This window comes from Dendrobates tinctorius, unplaced genomic scaffold (genome assembly GCF_039654945.1).
Source record: "Dendrobates tinctorius isolate UK_male_01 unplaced genomic scaffold, ASM3965494v1 ptg000116l, whole genome shotgun sequence".
NCBI classification, from domain to species: Eukaryota; Metazoa; Chordata; class Amphibia; order Anura; family Dendrobatidae; genus Dendrobates; species Dendrobates tinctorius.
The window spans coordinates 43,033,616-43,051,751 of NW_027361784.1; positions in this window are offsets into that span (position 1 = coordinate 43,033,616).

The following is an 18,136-nucleotide window of genomic DNA, read 5'->3' on the forward strand; positions in this document are numbered from 1 at the left end:
GTGCACCTGATCTTGTCTGCTAGGATCCAGCAGCTCTGTTATGGCTGCAGAGATCCAGCAATCATGTTATCACTGTGTCCTACAGAACTGTCTATGATACTATTCAAAATATAGAACTTACTTAGTGCCATGGAGTTGGCAAAGCAGAAGCAGTGATAAACCTCTTATGTCTTCTCCTCAGGGTTCACAGCTGCATCTGACAGGCAATGATTCTACCTGTTTCTACGAGATTGCATGATCTTCAGCCGCACACTGTAAATTTTACAATGGTGAAAGGTTAAAGCCCAAGAACATGCTCCATAACTTACGACAGTTGGTCAAAAACTGGATAAAAGAATATGTGACTAGATTTCTGAATACAGACTGCATACATTTATAAAAGGATCTCTAAGACTTGGCGAAGCTTGAGTAGTTACTGTATAATCATGAAATTAAAAAAACATTTTAGTATATGCAAATTTACACTTTTAGAAAAGGAAGGTTAACTCTCTAACAACATCTTGGAAGATGGCTACCCTAAAAAACAATAATGACATTGTTCAATAGGGCGGATAGCCCTCCCTCTGAAACATCAAGCAAAATGAAGGTTGGTTAGAGTTTCTTAAATTTTAGATTTGATAGAACCTTAAATTTTGAGGAATTTGTAACAAATTAGATTTGTTCTGGGTTGATTGTGGATTGATTGATTGATTCATTAATCATTCTCTGGTTACCTTAAATATTAAAATACAGCGGCCATTTTGGGGTGAATCTGGATAGTGAGAGGAGATCACTTCTCATAGATTATCAGTAGAGTAAAATTTTGTAAAGAATTTGGTTTAAGCAGATTAAACTGAATTGCAAAAGATTAACTTATCTCTAAAAATACCAATGAATTTGTCTAACCATTATTACTATTTCCAACATATCTAATATAACAGTTGTAATTCATCCCATAAGTCATAAGGAGTCATGCTCCTGTGTACACTTCAGTAACACAGCATTGATGCTTATACAAAGATTTGCACTGGACCAAAAGTTCTTAAAAAGATTTTAAAATATACAATATTTCCTGCAATAAACATCCACTAAAGATAAGCAAATTAATAAGATTCATATCAAATTTGAGTCAAATTTCATGAATTATCCCGAACTCTGCCAGTAGCAGCGCAAATTGTTCTACTTGAAAACTTGATAAAATTCGACTTGAATTCGATTTGCATTTGTTAAACTCTTGTGGACATTTACTTAAGGATAATCTGTGTATTATACAAACTTTTTAATAATTTGTGGTTATCCAGTATAGATCATTATACAAACAGCAGAGCTGGTACAGTGAAGTGCAAACTGAAAAAAAGGTATGACGACTAGAGTTGAGCGACTTTGGTCGGATCGGGTTTCATGAAACAAAATTTGCTTCAGATGAAACTGGTCCCGACTAGGGCAGAAAAAGTCGGAGTTTAGTCGGAAACCCGACCCCAGTGCAAGTCAATGGGAAATAAAAGTCGACATTGAGTGGATAACATTCATCCACTCAATGCCGACTTTTATTCCCCATTGACTTGAATTGGGGTCGGGTTTCTGACTAAACTCCGACTTTTTCTGCCCTAGTCGGGACCAGTTTCATCTGAAGCAAATTTTGTTTCATGAAACCCGATCCGACCAAAGTCGCTCAACTCTATTGATGACATTTTACAACTTGCAAAAGATTGCATCAGCCACCGAAGGTGGACAAGACCTCAATTTCAACCACACAGGCTTCCTCATATTGCCTTGCAGCTATTGCATCACTTGGTACAGCGTGGCAATCAGATAAGTCTAGGAATTAAGCATTCAATTTACGAAGATTTAGGATAGTGAGGGGACATCAAAGTTCACAGACAAGGAATAAGAGATAGGAAGAGAAAGTTCTAAACATTGGAAAACTACTTAAGTTAGTAATATGTTATAGAACTGCAGCAATGAAGAATATTAGTGTAGTAGTCTGTGGATAATACAGAGATTAAATTAATAGTAAGATGAGAGAGATAGAAAAGATGCAAGCTGCAGTGCCAGAGTCAGTGTGATTGATCAGTGATATGATGTAGCTGGCTGTTGTTTCACTGCTTTTGAATTACAAATAAGCAAATTTTTCTTAATGCACTAGAAAGCAGCAGCAAGCCAACATAATATTTTTTAAGGATAAAAAAAATACTAAAATCATTTTTCGTTCAGTGACGGTGTGCTTGCTTGTAAGAAGCAGCTGTACTGAGTATTTGCATTTCTTCTGTGATCCTTTTTTAAGTGGGAATAACAATTAATAAAAAAGGTATTACAAAAGAAAAATCCCCCATATCTAGATATTTACCTGTGACTCTCTACCTCATAGAGTTTGCATGTGACCAACAATTTTTTTTGCACATCCATTTTATTAGTCAAATCTTTCATCTGTATATGTCATGCCAATACAGTGTTCTGGTAAAGGTGCAGGGTTTTTAGACATGTATCTACATAGTGTCTTTCAACACCTCATTAATTTTTCGAAGGTGGTTATCCAAGAAGTATCATTTCTCCTTGTGGAGAATGACATGCTAAGCATGTTGAGATGAGGAGACTTAAAGCCGCAATGCTCCTCGGGGAAATATGCTAATTATGAAAGTGTCTCTTTCCGAGAGGAAGAGGACTAGAACTCTAGTGCCACCTATTGGAAGTAGCAATCCTAAAAGTCAATGTCGACCCTTAAACGAGCCTTGATACATGACTTAGGATAAAAGCCAAGCCAGAATCTCGAAGGTGGTTGAAATTTGTTAGAAATAGAAAATGTTTAAAAAATGTAGACATTTAACTGTGTATATCTGAAATTTATCATCTGTTTTATTAGTCTGTTTGGCACCCATACACGCAATACCTATACAGTAGTGTGCTGTCACTTTGTGCTTTCTGTATGAGTATCTTCCATGACTTTTTTAATATGTCTTGTTTGGCAAGGGCAAGGGTTGAATAATTTTGTTTGAAAACATTGTCAAAAATGAATTACCGTTTTACACAAAATGTATCGAAAAACAAATAGAGGCAGTGGCATTGACATGAGCAGTGTCGGGCTGGGATGCCAAGGACCCACCTTTTCGGCTTTATACAATGTGACATTATCCTCAATCACAAATTTATAGAACAATGAACTGTGCGGATTATTAAATTAATAAGATGCTGCCTTTGTTTGTACATAGCGATTCAAGTATATTGTGCCAAGTGCCGGTCTAACTGTATAAGAGGATGATGGCCCACTCTTGCACAGTGGCCCACCAGAGAATTCCCCTGCTCTCCTGTGGGCCAGTCCAAGCCCTTACAGGAGTGTTAAAGAAAAAAATATATAAAAAGTGTGAGACATGAGCAAAGCCAAAGCATAAAGCGAATCGAAACAAATTTTTTTGTGAAAGTTTTGAAGGTTATTGCTATCTTTTTTTACACCCTTGTTCATTACGTTCTGCGGTCATAACCAACTGAGGAACATTCTATTCGCATTGAGTAACTTTGAAACAAATCGAATCTTCCTTCTAAATTCGAGCTATCTCCTGAATTCAAACAGATTTTCCTTGTCTCCGGTTCATTTCTTACTTTTTTTTATATTAATATAATCTAGTTCAGCATAGTGGAAGACAAAATAATTAAGCATTTTATACTTGGAGAAGTCACTAGCAATTTAGAACAGGAAGCTTCGCTGAGCATGAGTTAAGTGGCCTGTAAATAAAATTGTAATTACACCAAATGCATTTTTATTGGAGCATATATCATTATCTTCCATTTAAATTATTCAGCGATTCATAAGAGAAAGCAGTATGTATAACTAATCTGTTAAGTACAAATTCTTCGGACTGTTATAATTCTTGTCCACACCAACAGCAGTTATTAGAGTCTCGACAGCAAACTCTGTGGGTTTCCAAGGCTCAAGTCTCTAGACCATTTCATAGGAACAATATCCATCCACGGATAAAATCTTAATAAATGTTTAGCTCGGTGGAAATAAGTACAAATATTATTTAAACAAGTGACTTAAATTGTAAAGGGAAATTGACTTTTTTTTACAAAGTTTTAGAGCGTCAATAAAACTGCTTATTACTAATAATAATATGAAAAATAAACATAATAATAGCAATAATAGGAAAGATAATCGCAAGTATATTATATGAACTTCATAAAATGACTGCTTAAATATAATATACAATTCACGGTAATGTGTATAATATACAGAATAATAAATGCATTCATTTTTCAAATTTTTCATGATATTACCATTGACAATATTTTTAATAATAATACCATTATTAATACTAGTAAAAGTATTAAGGAACAAAACAATCATGTGAATTTAAAGGGAACCTGTCAAAATAGTCATGATACCCAAACTGCAGCCTGGCTTAACAGCACTGTCTCAGTGTTCTGCCCAGTAGGGCAAAAGATTAGGTTAAAATTACTGTTGTCACATTAATTAGTGCCTTCGACACCATAGACCATTCCCTCCTGTTACAGATTCTCTCATCTCTTGGCATCACAGACTTGGCCCTATTCTGGATCTCGTCACATCTAACAGACCGGACATTCAGTGTCTCCCTCTCCCACACCACCTCCTCACCTCGCCCCCTGTCTGTGTTCCCCATGGCTCAGTTCTAGAACCACTACTCTTCTCCATCTACATCTTCTGCCTGGGACAGCTCATAGAATCCCACGGTTTGCAGTATAACCTCTATGCCGATGACACGCAGATCTACCTATCTGGACCCAACCTCGCCTCCTTACTGACCAAAATCCCACAATGTCTGTCTTCTATTTCAGCTTTCTTCTCTGCTCGCTTTCTAAACCAGAACATGGACAAAACAGAATTCATCATCTTTCCCCCACCTCACTCTACCCCTCCACCAGACCTATCCATCAATGTCAAAGGCTGCTCACTTTCCCCAGTCCCGCATGCTCGGTGCCTCAGGGTGATTCTCGACTCTGCTCTCTTTCAAGCCACATATCCAAGCCTTTGCCTCCTGCTGCCGACTCCAACTCAAAAATATTTCACAGATCTGTGCATTCCTTGACCAAGAAACCACAAAAATGCTAGTGCATGCCCTTATCATCTCCCGACTCGACTATTGCAACCTCCTACTCTCTGGCCTCCCCTCTAGCACTCTTGCACCACTCCAATCTATTTTACACTCTGCTGCCCGACTAATCCACCTGACTCCCCATTATACCCCAGCCTCTCCTCTATGCCAAGCCCTTCACTAGCTTCCTGTTGTCCAGAGGCTCCAGTTCAAAACCCTATCTATGACATACAAAGCCATCCACAACCTGTCTCCTCCATACATCTGTGACATGGTCTCCCAGTACTTACCTACACGCAACCTTTGATCTTCTCAAGATCTCCTTCTCTACGCCCCTCTTATTTCTTCTTCCCACAACCGCATACAGCACTTCTCCCATGCTTCCCCTATACTCTGGAACTCTCTACCCCAACACATCAGGCTTTCGCCTACAACAGAAACCCTTAAAAGGAACCTGAAGACCCACCTCTTCTGACAATCCTACAACCTGCAGTGATCCTCAGTCTGCTGAACTGCCGCATGACCAACTCTATCCTCTCCTAGTGTATCCTCACCCATCCCCTCTAGACTGTGAGCCCTCGCGGGCAGGGTCCTCTCTCCTTTTGTACTTGTGATGTGCCTGTTTTGCTCATGTTTATTGTACTTGTCTATATTTGCCTCTTTCACATGTAAAGTGCCATGGAATAAATGGCACTATGCAATTGTATAATAATAATAAGCATAATAATAAGCTGCGATGAACTGTTAGTGATGTATAATGTAGTAATAGCACCATCTGGTAATGTTAATTGTATTACGAGAAGTTTTTTTGTAAAGCTGTCAATTGAATTATGGGAGAAACTAATGCATTTTTGGTAAGAAGGTCCTGGTGTATCAGTCATTTTGTAAAAAGCAGTCCAGCAGAACAGGTGTGTGAAATTATCTCTTGCATTATGTTACTAAAACTCCATTATCCGGGATAAAGTATATCTTTTAAGGGCATTATCTTTTTTGTGGTATTGTTTATTCGGAACTGTTGTTGAATGAGACGGTGATTGTTCCTAATTCATATGTTCACATATACAATCTCCAGATTGCTGTGTGCTTTTACAGGTAATTTTAAATGTCATAATTATGTGATATTCTAAGCTGAATACATATGCCTGTTATTTGTATTCTTGTAGTTTTACCACATTTATACATTCCGATTCTATACATCCATCGCTTGACCAATAAAATAGTTAGATTACAAAGAATGGTCTGCTTATTTTGGAAGACAGAGAAGGTTTACGTTGCACGACAGATTGCACATTGTGAGAACGTGTAAAAAAAAACAGAATACGCAGTTTAGGCTGGTTTTACACTTGCGCTTTTTTGCGCAAAAAACGCATGCGTTTTTTTCCTATACTTTACATGGGTGCGCATACACATGCGTTTTAATGCGTTTGTAAGCGCATGCGTTTTTTTGCAGTGTGCGCTCGGGTGCACAAAATGCATCCTGTTGCATTTTTTTGTGCGTCCGACTTGACCCAAAAAAACGCATGTGCACAAAATTTACCCAAACACCCATTATAGTCTATGGGTGCGCTGACGTGCGCATGGTAATGCACACGTTAGCGCAAAAAAAGAATGCTTTTTAAAAAAAAAACGCATTCAAAACCACAGAAAAACACATGATGCGATTTTTATGTGCGTTTGCACTGTGCACGGTGCGCAGCGCAAAAAAGCGCAAGTGTGAAAGTAGCCTTAGTCAGCTATCACCTATCCACTACTTGGAGTATCACTAACCCCCAAAAACTTATACTGAATACACCGATGATTTTTCTTGCATACCTCCTGTCCTGAGAACAATTCAATAGTTCTTCTAAATGACAGGATCAAGGAAAATCAGAAGAATTATTTACATTTATATTAAAATTTTAATTGCAAAATTAATATTTATTTGAGAATTACATAAGAAATCGCATCAAGAGAGTCCTGGGATCACACCCCACCAAGGACAACCTCTGCAACGAGTTTGTACATTCTAACCATCTTTGCAGGGGTTTCCTGTGGGTTCTCTGATTTATTCCCAAACTCTTAAGACATTTCTGTAAGGGAAATAAGATTATGAGCCCCAATGGGGACAGTGATGATGATGATGTCTCCACATGTCTCCCGTGTTAAACTTATTTAGAAGTCATAATCAAACATGGCTTTTATTTTTCAAAATAATTGATGAAAAATAAATTTAAAAAATAAACGTGTTACCTGTACAGATGAGCGAACTGATATGTGGATGATTGTGTTTGAGAGGAATTTCTATGAAAACTGATCAAAACCTCACAATTCCATCACAAATCTGTTCTTGAGTAATCTCCATACATGCAGACCTGGTGCGGAATATAGTATCACATTGTTAGTTAAGAATAGTGAGTGCAGCTCTGGAGTATAATACAGGATGTAACTCAGGATCAGTAATGTAATGTATGTACACAGTGACTGCACCAGCAGAATAGTGAGTGCAGCTCTGGGGTATAATACAAGATGTAACTCAGGATCAGTAATGTAATGTATGTACACAGTGACTGCAGCAGCAGAATAGTGAGTGCAGCTCTGGGGTATAATACAGGATGTAACTCAGGATCAGTAATGTAATGTATGTACACAGTGACTGCACCAGCAGAATAGTGAGTGCAGCTCTGGAGTATAATACAGGATGTAACTCAGGATCAGTAATTTAAAGTATGTACACAGTGACTGCACCAGCAGAATAGTGAGTGCAGCTCTGGGGTATAATACAGGATGTAACTCAGGATCAGTAATGTAATGTATGTACACAGTGACTGCACCAGCAGAATAGTGAGTGCAGCTCTGGTGTATAATACAGGATGTAACTCAGGATCAGTAATGTAATGTATGTACACAGTGACTGGCACCAGCAGAATAGTGAGTGCAGCTCTGGGGTATAATACAGGATGTAACTTAGGATCAGTAATGTAATGTATGTACACAGTGACTGCACCAGCAGAATAGTGAGTGCAGCTCTGGAGTATAATACAGGATGTAACTCAGGATCAGTAATGTAATGTATGTACACAGTGACTGCACCAGCAGAATAGTGAGTGCAGCTCTGGAGTATAATACAGGATGTAACTCAGGATCAGTAATGTAATGTATGTACACAGTGACTGCAGCAGCAGAATAGTGAATGCAGCTCTGGGGTATAATACAGGATGTAACTCAGGATCAGTAATTTAAAGTATGTACACAGTGACTGCACCAGCAGAATAGTGAGTGCAGCTCTGGGGTATAATACAGGATGTAACTCAGGATCAGTAATGTAATGTATGTACACAGTGACTGCACCAGCAGAATAGTGAGTGCAGCTCTGGAGTATAATACAGGATGTAACTCAGGATCAGTAATGTAATGTATGTACACAGTGACTGGCACCAGCAGAATAGTGAGTGCAGCTCTGGGGTATAATACAGGATGTAACTTAGGATAAGTAATGTAATGTATGTACACAGTGACTGCACCAGCAGAATAGTGAGTGCAGCTCTGGAGTATAATACAGGATGTAACTCAAGATCAGTAATGTAATGTATGTACACAGTGACTGCACCAGCAGAATAGTGAGTGCAGCTCTGGGGTATAATACAGGATGTAACTCAGGATCAGTAATGTAATGTATGTACACAGTGACTGCACCAGCAGAATAGTGAGTGCAGCTCTGGAGTATAATACAGGATGTAACTCAGGATCAGTAATGTAATGTATGTACACAGTGACTGCACCAGCAGAATAGTGAGTGCAGCTCTGGGGTATAATACAGGATGTAACTCAGGATCAGTAATGTAATGTATGTACACAGTGACTGCACCAGCAGAATAGTGAGTGCAGCTCTGGAGTATAATACAGGATGTAACTCAGGATCAGTAATGTAATGTATGTACACAGTGACTGCACCAGCAGAATAGTGAGTGCAGCTCTGGGGTATAATACAGGATGTAACTCAGGATCAGTAATGTAATGTATGTACACAGTGACTGCACCAGCAGAATAGTGAGTGCAGCTCTGGAGTATAATACAGGATATAACTCAGGATCAGTAATTTAAAGTATGTACACAGTGACTGCACGAGCAGAATAGTGAGTGCAGCTCTGGGGTATAATACAGAAGGTAACTCAGGATCAGTAATGTAATGTGTGTACACAGTGACTGCACCAGCAGAATAGTGAGTGCAGCTCTGGAGTATAATACAGAAGGTAACTCAGGATCAGTAATGTAATGTATGTACACAGTGACTGCACCAGCAGAATAGTGAGTGCAGCTCTGGAGTATAATACAGGACGTACCTCAGGATCAGTAATGTAATGTATGTACACAGTGACTGCACCAGCAGAATAGTGAGTGCAGCTATGGAGTATAATACAGGATGTAACTCAGGATCAGTAATGTAATGTATGTACACAGTGACTGCACCAGCAGAATAGTGAGTGCAGCTCTGGGGTATAATACAGGATGTAACTCAGGATCAGTAATGTAATGTATGTACACAGTGACTGCACCAACAGAATAGTGAATGCAGCTCTGGAGTATAATACAGGATGTAACTCAGGATCAGTAATTTAAAGTATGTACACAGTGACTGCACCAGCAGAATAGTGAGTGCAGCTCTGGGGTATAATACAGGATGTAACTCAGGATCAGTAATGTAATGTATGTACACAGTGACTGCACCAGCAGAATAGTGAGTGCAGCTCTGGAGTATAATACAGGATGTAACACAGGATCAGTAATGTAATGTATGTACACAGTGACTGGCACCAGCAGAATAGTGAGTGCAGCTCTGGGGTATAATACAGGATGTAACTTAGGATCAGTAATGTAATGTATGTACACAGTGACTGCACCAGCAGAATAGTGAGTGCAGCTCTGGAGTATAATACAGGATGTAACTCAAGATCAGTAATGTAATGTATGTACACAGTGACTGCACCAGCAGAATAGTGAGTGCAGCTCTGGGGTATAATACAGGATGTAACTCAGGATCAGTAATGTAATGTATGTACACAGTGACTGCACCAGCAGAATAGTGAGTGCAGCTCTGGAGTATAATACAGGATGTAACTCAGGATCAGTAATGTAATGCATGTACACAGTGACTGCACCAGCAGAATAGTGAGTGCAGCTCTGGGGTATAATACAGGATGTAACTCAGGATCAGTAATGTAATGTATGTACACAGTGACTGCACCAGCAGAATAGTGAGTGCAGCTCTGGAGTATAATACAGGATGTAACTCAGGATCAGTAACTTAAAGTATGTACACAGTGACTGCACCAGCAGAATAGTGAGTGCAGCTCTGGGGTATAATACAGGATGTAACTTAGGATCAGTAATGTAATGTATGTACACAGTGACTGCACCAGCAGAATAGTGAGTGCAGCTCTGGAGTATAATACAGAAGGTAACTCAGGATCAGTAATGTAATGTGTGTACACAGTGACTCCACCGGCAGAATAGTGAGTGCAGCTCTGGAGTATAATACAGGACGTACCTCAAGATCAGTAATGTAATGTATGTACACAGTGACTGCACCAGCAGAATAGTGAGTGCAGCTCTGGAGTATAATACAGGATGTAACTCAGGATCAGTAATGTAATGTATGTACACAGTGACTGCACCAGCAGAATAGTGAGTGCAGCTCTGGAGTATAAAACAGGACGTACCTCAGGATCAGTAATGTAATGTATGTACACAGTGACTGCACCAGCAGAATAGTGAGTGCAGCTCTGGAGTATAATACAGGACGTACCTCAGCATCAGTAATTTAAAGTATGTACACAGTGACTGCACCAGCAGAATAGTGAGTGCAGCTCTGGGGTATAATACAGGATGTAACTCAGGATCAGTAATTTAAAGTATGTACACAGTGACTGCACCAGCAGAATAGTGAGTGCAGCTCTGGGGTATAATACAGGATGTAACTCAGGATCAGTACTGTAATGTATGTACACAGTGATTGCACCAGCAGAATAGTGAGTGCAGCTCTGGAGTATAATAAAGGATGTAACTCAGGATCAATAAAGTAATGTATGTACACAGTGACTGCACCAGCAGAATAGTGAGTGTAGTTCTGGGGTATAATACAGAAGGTAACTCAGGATCAGCAATGTAATGTGTGTACACAGTGACTGCACCTGCAGAATAGTGAGTGCAGCTCTGGAGTATAATACAGGACGTACCTTAGGATCAGTAATGTAATGTATGTACATAGTGACTGCACCAGCAGAATAGTGAGTGCAGCTCTGGAGTATAATACAGGATGTAACTCAGGATCAGTAATGTAATGTATGTACACAGTGACTGGACCAGCAGAATAGTGAGTGCAGCTCTGGAGTATAATACAGCATGTAACTCAGGAACAGTAATCTATGTACATAGTGACTGCACCAGCAGAACAGTGAGTGCAGCTCTGGAGTATAATACAGGATGTAACTCAGGATCAGTAATGTAATGTATGTACACAGTGACTGCACCAGCAGAATAGTGAGTGCAGCTCTGGAGTATAATACAGGATGTAACTCAGGATCAGTAAAGTAATGTATGTACACAGTGACTGCACCAACAGAATAGTGAGTGCAGCTCTGGAGTATAATACAGGATGTAACTCAGGATCAGTAATGTAATGTATGTACACAGTGACTGCACCAACAGAATAGTGAGTGCCGCTCTGGGGTATAATACAGGAGGTAATTCAGGATCAGTAATGTAAATTATGTACATAGTGACTGCACCAGCAGAATAGTGAGTGCAGCTCTGGAGTATATTACAGGATGTAACTCAGGATCAGTAATGTAATGTATGTACACAGTGACTGCACCAGCAGAAAAGTGAGTGCAGCTCTGGATTATAATACAGGAAGTAACTCAGGATCAGTAATGTAATGTATGTACACAGTGACTGCACCAACAGAATAGTGAGTGCAGCTCTGGAGTATAATACAGGATGTAACTCAGGATCAGTAATGTAATGTATGTATACAGTGACTGCACCAACAGAATAGTGAGTGCAGCTCTGGAGTATAATACAGGATGTGACCCAGGATCAGTAATGTAATGTATGTACACAGTGACTGCACCAGCAGGATAGTGAGGGCAGCTCTGGGGTATAATACAGGATGTAACTCAGGATCAGTAATGTAATGTATGTACACAGTGACTGCACCAGCAGAATAGTGAGTGTAGTTCTGGGGTATAATACAGAAGGTAACTCAGGATCAGTAATGCAATGTGTGTACACAGTGACTGCACCTGCAGAATAGTGAGTGCAGCTCTGGAGTATAATACAGGACGTACCTCAGGATCAGTAATGTAATGTATGTACACAGTGACTGCATCAGCAGAATAGTGAGTGCAGCTCTGGAGTATAAAACAGGAAGTAACTCAGGATCAGTAATGTAATGTATGTACACAGTGACTGCACCAACAGAATAGTGAGTGCAGCTCTGGAGTATAATACAGGATGTAACTCAGGATCAGAAATGTAATGTATGTACACAGTGACTGCACCAACAGAATAGTGAGTGCAGCTCTGGAGTATAATACAGGATGTGACCCAGGATCAGTAATGTAATGTATGTACACAGTGACTGAACCAGCAGGATAGTGAGGGCAGCTCTGGAGTATAATACAGGATGTAACTCAGGATCAGTAATGTAATGTATGTGCACAGTGACTGCACCAGCAAAATAGTGAGTGCAGCTCTAGGGTACAATACAGGATGTAACTCAGGATCAGTAATTTAAATTATGTACACAGTGACTGCACCAGCAGAATAGTGAGTGCAGCTCTGGTGTATAATACAGGATGTAACTCAGGATCAGTAATGTAATGTATGTACACAGTTACTGCACCAGCAGAATAGTGAGTGTAGTTCTGGGGTATAATACAGGATGTAACTCAGGATCAGTAATGTAATGTGTGTACACAGTGACTGCACCTGCAGAATAGTGAGTGCAGCTCTGGAGTATAATACAGGACGTACCTCAGGATCAGTAATGTAATATATGTACACAGTGACTGCACCAGCAGAACAGTGAGTGCAGCTCTGGAGTATAATACAGGATGTAACTCAGGATCAGTAATGTAATGTATGTACACAGTGGCTGCACCAGCAGAATAGTGAGTGCAGCTCTGGAGTATAATACAGGATGTAACTCAGGGTCAGTAATGTAATGTATGTACACAGTGACTGCACCAGCAGAATAGTGAGTGCAGCTCTGGAGTATAAAAAAGGATGTAACAAAGGATCAGTAATTTAAAGTATGTACACAGTGACTGCACCAGCAGAATAGTGAGTGCAGCTCTGGGGTATAATACAGGATGTAACTCAGGATCAGTAATGTAATGTATGTACACAGTGACTGCACCAGCAGAATAGTGAGTGCAGCTCTGGAGTATAATAAAGGATGTAACAAAGGATCAGTAATTTAAAGTATGTACACAGTGACTGCACCAGCAGAATAGTGAGTGTAGTTCTGGGGTATAATACAGAAGGTAACTCAGGATCAGTAATGTAATGTGTGTACACAGTGACTACACCTGCAGAATAGTGAGTGCAGCTCTGGAGTATAATACAGGATGTAACTCAGGATCAGTAATGTAATGTATGTACACAGTGACTGCACCAGCAGAATAGTGAGTGCAGCTCTGGAGTATAATACAGCATGTAACTCAGGAACAGTAATCTATGTACATAGTGAATGCACCTGCAGAACAGTGAGTGCAGCTCTGGTGTATAATACAGGAGGTAACTCAGGATCAGTAATGTAATGTATGTACACAGTGACTGCACCAGCAGAATAGTGAGTGCAGCTCTGGAGTATAATACAGGATGTAACTCAGGATCAGTAAAGTAATGTATGTACACAGTGATTGCACCATCAGAATAGTGAGTGCAGCTCTGGAGTATAATACAGGATGTAACTCAGGATCAGTAATGTAATGTATGTACACAGTGACTGCGCCAACAGAATAGTGAGTGCCGCTCTGGGGTATAATACAGGAGGTAATTCAGGATCAGTAATGTAATGTATGTACATAGTGACTGCACCAGCAGAATAGTTGGTGCAGCTCTGGAGTATAATACAGGATGTAACTCAGGATCAGTAATGTAATGTATGTACACAGTGACTGCACCAGCAGAAAAGTGAGTGCAACTCTGGAGTATAATACAGGAAGTAACTCAGGATCAGCAATGTAATGTATGTACACAGTTACTGCACCAGCAGAATAGTGAGTGCAGCTCTGGAGTATAATACAGGATGTAACTCAGGATCAGTAATGCAATATATGGACACATTGACTGCACCAGCAGAATAGTGAGTGAAGCTCTGGGGTATAATAAAGGATGTAACTCAGTATCAGTAATATAATGTATACACACAGTGACTGCACCAGCAGAATAGTGAGTGCAGCTCTGGAGTACAAAACAGGATGTAACTCAGGATCAGTAATATAATGTATGTACACAGTGACTGCACCAGCAGAATAGCGAGAGCAGCTCTGGAGTACAATACAGGATGTAACTCAGGATCAGTAATGTAATGTATGTACACAGTGACTGCACCAGCAGAATAGTGAGTGCAGCTCTGGAGTATAATACAAGATGTGACTCAGGATCAGAAATGTAATGTATGTTCACAGTGACTGCACCAGCAGAATAGTGAGTGCAGCTCTGGAGTATAATACAGGATGTAACTCAGGATCAGTAATGTAATGTATGTACACAGTGACTGCATCAGCAGAATAGTGAGTGCAGCTCTGGAGTACAATACAGGATGTAACTCAGGATCAGTAATGTAATGTATGTACACAGTGACTGCACCTGCAGAATAGTGAGTGCAGCTCTGGAGTATAATACAGGATGTAACTCAGGATCAGTAATGTTTTGTATGTATACAGTGACTGCACTTGCAGAATAGTGAGTGCAGCTCTGGAGTATAATACAGGATATAACTCAGGATCAGTAACGTATGTTCACAGTGACTGGACCAGCAGAATAGTGAGTGCAGCTCTGGAGTATAATACAGGATGTAACTCAGGATCAGTAATGTAATGTATGTACACAGTGACTGCACCAGCAGAATAGTGAGTGCAGCTCTGGGGTATAATACAGGGTGTAACTCAGGATCAGTAATGTAATGTATGTACACAGTGACTGTACCAGCAGAATAGTGAGTGCAGCTCTGGGGTATAATACAGGATGTAACGCAGGATCAGTAATGTAATGTATGTACACAGTGACTGGACCAGCAGAATAGTGAGTGCAGCTCTCGAGTATAATACAGGATGTAACTCAGGATCAGTAATGTAATGTATGTACACAGTGACTGCACCAGCAGAATAGTGAGTGCAGCTCTGGAGTATAATACAGGAGGTAACTCAGGATCAGTAATGCAATGTATGTACACAGTGACTGGACCAGCAGAATAGTGAGTGGAGCTCTGGAGTATAATACAGGATGTAACTCAGGATCAGTAATGTAATGTATGTACACAGTGACTGCACCAGCAGAATAGTGAGTGCAGCTCTGGGGTATAATACAGGGTGTAACTCAGGATCAGTAATGTAATGTATGTACACAGTGACTGCACCAGCAGAATAGTGAGTGCAGCTCTGGGGTATAATACATGGTGTAACTCAGGATCAGTAATGTAATGTATGTACACAGTGACTGCACCAGCAGAATAGTGAGTGCAGCTCTGGGGTATAATACAGGATGTAACGCAGGATCAGTAATGTAATGTATGTACACAGTGACTGGACCAGCAGAATAGTGAGTGCAGCTCTCGAGTATAATACAGGATGTAACTCAGGATCAGTAATGTAATGTATGTACACAGTGACTGCACCAGCAGAATAGTGAGTGCAGCTCTGGGGTATAATACAGGAGGTAACTCAGGATCAGTAATGCAATGTATGTACACAGTGACTGCACCAGCAGAATAGTGAGTGCAGCTCTGGAGTATAATACAGGATGTAACTCAGGATCAGTAATGTAGTTTATGTACACAGTGACTGCACCAGCAGAATAGTGAGTGCAGCTCTGGAGTATAATACAGGATGTAACTCAGGATCAGTAATGCAATGTATGTACACAGTGACTGCACCAGCAGAATAGTGAGTGCAGCTCTGGAGTATAATACAGGATGTAACTCAGGATCAGTAATGTAGTGTATGTACACAGTGACTGCACCAGCAGAATAGTGAGTGCAGCTCTGGAGTATAATACAGGATGTAACTAAGGATCAGTAATGCAATGTATGTACACAGTGAATGCACCAGCAGAATAGTGAGTGCAGCTCTGGGGTATAATACAGGAGGTAACTCAGGATCAGTAATGCAATGTATGTACACAGTGACTGCACCAGCAGAATAGTGAGTGCAGCTCTGGAGTATAATACAGGATGTAACTCAGGATCAGTAATGTAGTGTATGTACACAGTGACTGAACCAGCAGAATAGTGAGTGCAGCTCTGGAGTATAATACAGGATGTAACTCAGGATCAGTAATGCAATGTATGTACACAGTGAATGCACCAGCAGAATAGTGAGTGCAGCTCTGGGGTATAATACAGGAGGTAACTCAGGATCAGTAATGCAATGTATGTACACAGTGACTGCACCAGCAGAATAGTGAGTGCAGCTCTGGAGTATAATACAGGATGTAACTCAGGATCAGTAATGCAATGTATGTACACAGTGAATGCACCAGCAGAATAGTGAGTGCAGCTCTGGGGTATAATACAGGAGGTAACTCAGGATCAGTAATGCAATGTATGTACACAGTGACTGCACCAGCAGAATAGTGAGTGCAGCTCTGGAGTATAATACAGGATGTAACTCAGGATCAGTAATGTAGTGTATGTACACAGTGACTGAACCAGCAGAATAGTGAGTGCAGCTCTGGAGTATAATACAGGATGTAACTCAGGATCAGTAATGCAATGTATGTACACAGTGAATGCACCAGCAGAATAGTGAGTGCAGCTCTGGAGTATAATACAGGAGGTAACTCAGGATCAGTAATGCAATGTATGTACCCAGTGACTGCACCAGCAGAATAGTGAGTGCAGCTCTGGGGTATAATACAGGATGTAACGCAGGATCAGTAATGTAATGTATGTACACAGTGACTGGACCAGCAGAATAGTGAGTGCAGCTCTCGAGTATAATACAGGATGTAACTCAGGATCAGTAATGTAATGTATGTACACAGTGACTGCACCAGCAGAATAGTGAGTGCAGCTCTGGGGTATAATACAGGAGGTAACTCAGGATCAGTAATGCAATGTATGTACACAGTGACTGCACCAGCAGAATAGTGAGTGCAGCTCTGGAGTATAATACAGGATGTAACTCAGGATCAGTAATGTAGTTTATGTACACAGTGACTGCACCAGCAGAATAGTGAGTGCAGCTCTGGAGTATAATACAGGATGTAACTCAGGATCAGTAATGCAATGTATGTACACAGTGACTGCACCAGCAGAATAGTGAGTGCAGCTCTGGAGTATAATACAGGATGTAACTCAGGATCAGTAATGTAGTGTATGTACACAGTGACTGCACCAGCAGAATAGTGAGTGCAGCTCTGGAGTATAATACAGGATGTAACTAAGGATCAGTAATGCAATGTATGTACACAGTGAATGCACCAGCAGAATAGTGAGTGCAGCTCTGGGGTATAATACAGGAGGTAACTCAGGATCAGTAATGCAATGTATGTACACAGTGACTGCACCAGCAGAATAGTGACTGCAGCTCTGGAGTATAATACAGGATGTAACTCAGGATCAATAATGTAGTGTATGTACACAGTGACTGAACCAGCAGAATAGTGAGTGCAGCTCTGGAGTATAATACAGGATGTAACTCAGGATCAGTAATGCAATGTATGTACACAGTGAATGCACCAGCAGAATAGTGAGTGCAGCTCTGGGGTATAATACAGGAGGTAACTCAGGATCAGTAATGCAATGTATGTACACAGTGACTGCACCAGCAGAATAGTGAGTGCAGCTCTGGAGTATAATACAGGATGTAACTCAGGATCAGTAA